We start from the raw sequence: 7,301 nt of genomic DNA, 5'->3' as shown, positions 1-7,301 counted from the left end.
CAATCAAAATACCGATGGCATTTTCCAAAGTGCTGGAACAAACAATCCTAAAATTCGTGTGGAACCAGAAAAGACCTCGAGTCGCCAAGGAAATGTCTAAAAAGAAAAACAAAGCTGCGGGCATCACTTTGCCTCATTTCAAGCTATATTGCAAAGCTGTGATCAGCAGGACAGCATGGTACTGGCACAAAAACAGACACATAGATCAACGGAACAGAATAGAGAGCCCAGATATGGACCCTCAACTCCATGGTCAACTAATCTTCAACAAAGCAGGAAAGAATATCCAATGGAAAAAAGACAGTCTCTTCAATAAATGGTGCTGGGAAAATTGGACAGCTATATACAGAAGAATGAAACTCGACCATTCTCTTACACCATACACAAAGATAAACTCTAAATGGATGAAAGACCTCAATGTGTGACAGGAATCCATCAAAATCATAGAGTCGAATATAGGCAGTAACCTCTTCGACATCAGCTACAGCAACTTCTTTCATGACACATCTCCAAAGGCAAGGGAAACAAAAGCAAAAATGAACTTGTGGGACTTCATCAAGAAAAAAAAGCTTCTGCACAGCAAAGGAAACAGTCAACAAAACAAAGAGGCAACCCACAGAATGGGAGAAGATATTTGTAAATGACACTACGGATAAAGGGCTGGTATCCAAGATCTATAAAGAACTTGTCAAACTCAACACCCAAAAAACAAATAATCAAGTCAAAAACCAGGCAGAAGACACAAACAGACACTTCTCTAAAGAAGACTTATGAATGGCTAACAGACACATGAAAAAATGTTCAACATCTTTAGCCATCATGGCAATTCAAATCAAAACCACATTGAGATACCACCTTACACCAGTTAGAATGGCAAGAAAGCATATTCCTAAATGCCCCTTGAATATAAAGGCAAAAATCCTTAATAAAATATTTGCAAAAAAAAATCCCCAACAATATTTTAAAAGGTAATATAGCATGATGAAGTTTGTTTATTCACGAAAACATGAGGGTGCTTTAACATTTCAAATATAATCCATGTACATTACCTTATTAAATTGCTACAGAACAAAAACCATATCATAACAATATAAGCAGAAAACACACTCAACAAAGTACAACCTCCATTCATGATAGAAAGTCTCAGCAACCAGGAAAAGAAAGGTGCTTTCTTGACTGAATGAAGGGTTTCTATGAAAAAAACTAAAGCTGAGAGAACATTCTTAATAGTGAGAATCCAAATTCTTCTCTTGTAATTTCAGCATGATAATCGATGTCCTCTCTCACCACTTCTATTCAACATTGTACTGGAAGTCGTAGGTAGTGCAGCAAAACAAGAAAGAAAGAAAGAAAGAAAGAAAGAAAGAAAGAAAGAAAGAAAGAAAGAAAGAAAGAAAGAAAGAAAGAAAGAAAGAAAGAAAGAAAGAAAGAAAGAAAGAAAGAAAGAAAGAAAGAAAGAAAGAAAGAAAGAAAGAAAGAAAGAAAGAAAGAAAGAAAAAACTTTGGATGTGTTGTGGGATCCCAGACCAGGTGGACAGTGGATGGAATGGAGGCAACCTTGGAGCAGCACTTGGAGGACACAATGAAGAATCCTTCCACTGTTGGAATCTTGCACACAGATTCACAAGGACTTAATTTGGGCTGCTGTGAGACCCTGTCAGATGAGCATGCTGGAGTCCACTGTTCTAGACTACCAAGCAGCAAGCTAACCTCAGATCCCACTGATACTCCTGTGGTGTGTCTAGAATCAGATATTGGGAGCACTATGATCCAGAAACATGACAGCATCACAGTGGCAGTGTGAAAAATGACCTCTTAACATGTCATATCAGTTCTCCAGCAGCCTGTCATAGGGGTTGCCTCCTACCTATGCTAATTATCTTGTAGAACTATTCAAGTTCCAGTAGGTAGGCCATTCATTTGGCGTGCATTGGGCACTTTTCTATTAATTTTGGAATAAGCTTCTTTTTGACACTCAATAGACCGAGTTATCAAGATATTAGTAAGAAAGGATCGTGTTTTGAAGTAGCAAGTCCAAGTCACTTTGTATATATAATTTTCATATGTTCAATAAATCTGGTTGGAGGGAAAGAAAGACAAACATTGGGAAGGAAGAAATAAAATGTATGTGCTTACAGAAGACATGATTGTGAGTGTAGAAAATCCCAAAGACTTTACTAAAAAAAAAAATCCTGGAATTAATGAATGAGTTTAGCAAGGTCACAGGACAAAGGTCAATATATAAAAGTCATCTTGATTCCTACATATTTGCAGTGAAAAAGTTGTATCTGTTGCTAGTGGGAATATAAAGTGATATAGCCACTTGGAAAACGGTTTGTCAGTTTCTCAAAAAACTAAACATGCAACTACTCTGTGATCCAGTAATCACATTCTTGGGCTTCCATGTCAGAAAAATGAAAGCTTATATTCACACGAATCCTATACACAAATGTTCATAGCAGTTTTATTTGTAATAGCCCAAAACTGGCAAAAACCCAAATGTCTTTCGATGGAGTGAATGAATAAACAATCTGTGGTACTTCCACACCCAGAATATTATTCAGCAATAAAAAGAAACAAAGTATTGATACATGAAATAAACTGGATGAACATCCAGAGAACTATGCCTAGTGAAAAAATCCAATTCTGGAGGTTACATGCTGTAAGATTCCATTTACATATTCTTGAAATGACAAAATTATATAAATGAAAAGTAGATTGGTGGTTGTCTGGAATTATGGAAGCTGGGTGGGAGGAAGTAGCAGGAGGAAAGTAGGTGTGCCAATAAAAGGGCAACATAAGGAATCCTTGCGGTGACAGAAATATTCTATATCTTGTCTGTATCAATGTCAATATCCTGCAATATTGTACTACAGCTTTTCAAAATGTTACCATTACAGGAAACTGGAAAAAATGTAATTTAGATCTCTCTGTATTGTTTCTTATAGCTCCATGATAATCTACAATTTTCTCAAAATAAAAAGTTTAATTAAAAAAAAGAAAGAAAAAGTTGTATCTGAAATTTTTAAAAACCCCACATGTATAGTTTCAAAATTTGTATTTGAAAATTTTTAAAAGCCCACATTTGCAAAAACTTCAAGAAGTGAATTAACTTGATTCATAAACTCTAGAGATCTGATATACAACATTGTTACCAGTACTATCTTGTATACTTAAAAATGTGTTAAAATGGTACAATTCATGTTAAGGGTTCTTACCAGAATAAAAAAGTCAAAAACAAAAACAAGGGTCAAAAGAAACTTTCACAGGTGATGGATGGACAAGTTCATTATCATGATTTTGTTGGAAGTTTCCTATGTGAACCTATGTTGAAAATTTCCAAATTGTGCATTTTTAGTGTGTGCAGGTTACTGTATGTCAAATATATCACAGTAAATTTGTTAATTTTTTCTTATTATTTGTTCCAGTTAATATTAGTGTAATATTAGTTTCAGATGTACAATTTAGTGATTCAGCACTTCCATAAACACCCGGTGCTCAGCACAATAAGTGCACTCCTTAATGGTGATCACCTACTTGATCTAGCTTACAACCACCTCCCCTCTGAGAACTATAGAGAACAAACTGATGGTTAAGAGTCTGTTTCGTGGTTTGCCTCTCTTTTTTCCCCTATGCTCCTTTGCTTTGTTTCTTAAATCCCACATGAGTGAAATCATGTGCTATACACCATACACAAAAATAAATTCAAAATGGATTAAAGACATGTGAGACACGAAACTATTAAAATCCTAGAGGAGAAACCAGCTGTAACCTCTTTGACATCACCTGTAGCAAGTTCTTTTAAGATAGGTCTCCTCAGGCAAGAAAACAAAAGGAAAAAAATGAACTATTGGGACTTCGTCAAAAAAAAAAGCTTCTGTACAGTGAAGGAAACAAGCGACAAAACCAAAAGGCAACCAGTGGAATGGGGGGAGATATTTGCAAATGACATATGTGATAAAGGATTAGTACTCAAAATATATAAAGAACTTATAAAAACATTCAAAAAAATGAGTAATTCAATTAAAAAATTGGGAAGACCTGAATAGACGTTTTTCCAAAGAAGACATCCAGATAGCTAACAGACACATGAAAAGATGCTCAACATCACTCATCATCAGGGAAATACAAATCAAAACAATAACAAGATATCACCTCACACCTGTCAGAATGGCTAAAATCAAAAACACAAGAAACAATAGGTGTTGGCGAGGATGTGGGGAAAGAGGAACCCTCTTGCAAGGTTGGTGTTAATGCAAACTGGTGCAGCCACTCTGGAAAACATTATGGAGTTGCCTCAAAAAGTTAAAAATAGAACTACCTTACAATCCAGCAATTGTACTACTAGGTATTTACCCAAAGGATACAAAAATACAGATTTGAAAGGATACAGACTTCCTGATGTTTATAGCGGCATTATCAACAATAGGCGAATTATGGAAACAGCCCAAATGTCCATCAACTAATGAATAGGATAAAGAAGAAGTGGTACACACACACACACACACACACACACACACACACACACACACACTGGAATATTGCTCAGCCATAAAAAAAAGAATGAAATCTTACCATTTGCAATGATATGGATAGAGACAGAGAGTATTATACTAAGTGAAATAAGTCAGTCAGATAAAGACAAATTGTTAACTTTTAAGAAAGTAAATTAACTAGGTATAAACTTCACAAAATATGTGCGGATCAGGACAGTGGAAGGTATAATGCAATGATGAAAGGAATAAGATCCAAATTAATGGAGAAATAAACCATGTGCATAGAATGACAATTATCTCAATTTGATCTATAAATTCAGTGTAATCTCTAAGAAAATTATAGAAAATATTTTGTAGTTACAAACGAGCTGGCTCTAAAGTGTATTGTAGTACACCAAAGCAAATTGAATAGCCACAACAATCCTAAAACAACAACAACAACAAAATCACAATATTCACATTGTTGGATTTCAAAACTTACTAGAATCACCCAGAATCAAGACAATGTAGTATTGACAAAACGATAGATACATGGATCATTAGAGCCAGACAGAAGGTGGAGCAGAGACCTGCCCAGTCATGTCAGCTGATTTTTCACCAAATCGTAAAGACACTTTAATAGAGAAAGGACAACCTTCGATAAAACATCAAAAGCTCACTTCATGAAAGGAAAATTGTTAAATTTGACTTTATCTTTGATAAATAAATGAAAACTTTTGCTTTCTGGAAAGATAACATTATAAGAATATAAACCAAGCCATATTCCACGAGAAAATATATGTAGTCAAATAACTGATAAAAAATTTTATATTCAGAAGATATATACAAAAACATTTAAAACCTCAAAAATAAGAAAGCAAACTATTCAATTTTTATTTTTTAATAATATTTTTATTATATTATGTTAGTCACCATACAGTACATCCCTGGTTTTTGATGCAAAGTTCGGTGATTCATTAGTTGTGCACGACACCCAGTGCACCATGCAATACGTGCCCTCCTTACTACCCATCACCAGCCTATCCCATTCCCCCACCCCCTCCCCTCTGAAGCCCTCAGTTTGTTTCTCAGAGTCCATAGTCTCTCATGTTTCATTCCCCCTTCTGATTTTTAAAATGGGCAAAAGATACAGACATTTCACCAAGGCAGATATCTGGATGGCAAATAAGCATATGTAAATATTCTGAATCATTGGTCATCAGAGACACTGGAATTAAAACCATAATTACACACTACTATATACCTAGTACAATGGCTAAAATAAAATAAAACTGACAACACCAAATGCTGGTAAGGATGCCGAGCAACAGGAACTCTCATTTAGTGCTGGTGGGAATGAATAGCACCAGTTACTTTGGATGACAATTTGGCATTTCTCTCTTCCCCCCCCTTTCACTCTCTCCCTTTAATAAAGTTAAACATAGACTTACAATATAGCCAGTATTTCACTCACAGGTATTTTCCCAAAGGAACTTAAAACTTATGTTCACACAAAAACCAGTATGTGAATGTTTATAAAGTTTTGCTCATATTCAAAACACCTGTAAGGAAACAAAATGTCCTTCAGCAGGTAAATGGATTAACAGTATGTGGTTCATCCATAAAAGAAAATGCTATTCCGTGATAACAAGGAATGAGTTACTCATGTACATAACAACCTGGATGAATGTTAAATGCATTTTGCTGAGTGAAAGGAGCCAGAACCAAAGGGATACATATTTTATGATGCCACTAGGGGAAATCCTCAAAAAAAAAAAACAAAAAACCTTAATTATAGGAATGAAAAACAGAATATTGGTGTCTCAGGGTTATAGGAATGGGGGGACTGGTTGACAGCAAGGGGTAATGGAACCGTTCTGCTCTTTTGGTTAGGACTGAGTGACGGATTCATGCTTCTCTGCATTTCTCCAAAGCCATAGAATTCCACATCACCAAGAGTCATCTCTAATATATGCAAATTAACAAAGCCAAATAGGATATCCAAGGAACCTAGGATGGAATGCCAACTGCCACAATTATCTCATTGTATTACAAATGAATGGCATGACTTCTTTGAGGGAGTGGAGGAAAATCGATCTAAGTAAATTTGGAAAACAGTATTTTGATTGGAAATTCTAAAGTGAAGACAAAAAATAATTATGCATAAACACTAGGCTCTAGTTTGTAAATCTGTTTCTCACAGGGATGTATATTAACATTTCTGAAGGAACTTATATCTGTGTCAGGATTGAACATACAAGTAAACAAAAGGTAGATAATAAAAGCCTGGTTTTTCATGTCAGGGAAGGAAGTGACAAATAAGGGATGGTGGAAGGCTGGAATAACCACTGTGGTTCTCAGTAAGACTCTGCAATATACTATTATTTCATGTTTAGTTTAACACATATACAGATGGTCAAAGAAATTGTTATATTATGCATACATCTAGATATAAATGGATTCATATATAGACATATATTTCCTAGTTCTATTTGCTAAGAGGGTTGAAGCAGTAACATACTGATAACAACAAACACATATGACCCTGATCTTGGTTGGGTTAAATATCATTCTCCAATAAACATGACCAGAGCAACTTGGAGAAATGGCTGATTCTAGGGCTTGAGGAAGGAAAATACATAAGGAACTGTCAACCCTTCACAGTACCAGCAGGTAAGGCATGGCCCAAAGAAAAAACAAAAGTGGAAGCATGCCAAAAACATAAAGGAGCCAACAACCTGAACATAAGGAATAGCAGGGAGATCGGTAGGAGAAGGAGGGGAAGAATGAAGAGGGGGGGTAAACAGAAGGGGGAATGAACCATGA

At 35.6% G+C, this 7,301-nt stretch overlaps 1 pseudogene; it reads left to right on the top strand.

The window, feature by feature from the left end:
- The first annotated feature begins 1,546 nt into the window (after positions 1-1,546).
- LOC148108301 (ragulator complex protein LAMTOR5 pseudogene) lies at positions 1,547-1,819 on the top strand (annotated as a pseudogene).
- Positions 1,820-7,301: the final 5,482 nt, after the last annotated feature.

The sequence above is a fragment of the Ursus americanus genome, chromosome 21 (genome assembly GCF_024610735.1).
Source record: "Ursus americanus isolate L20-20 chromosome 21, mUrsAme1.1.p, whole genome shotgun sequence".
In the NCBI taxonomy this organism is placed as follows: domain Eukaryota; kingdom Metazoa; phylum Chordata; class Mammalia; order Carnivora; family Ursidae; genus Ursus; species Ursus americanus.
Note: the sequence above shows the minus strand (reverse complement) of the source record. Positions and strands in the feature narration are given on the sequence as shown.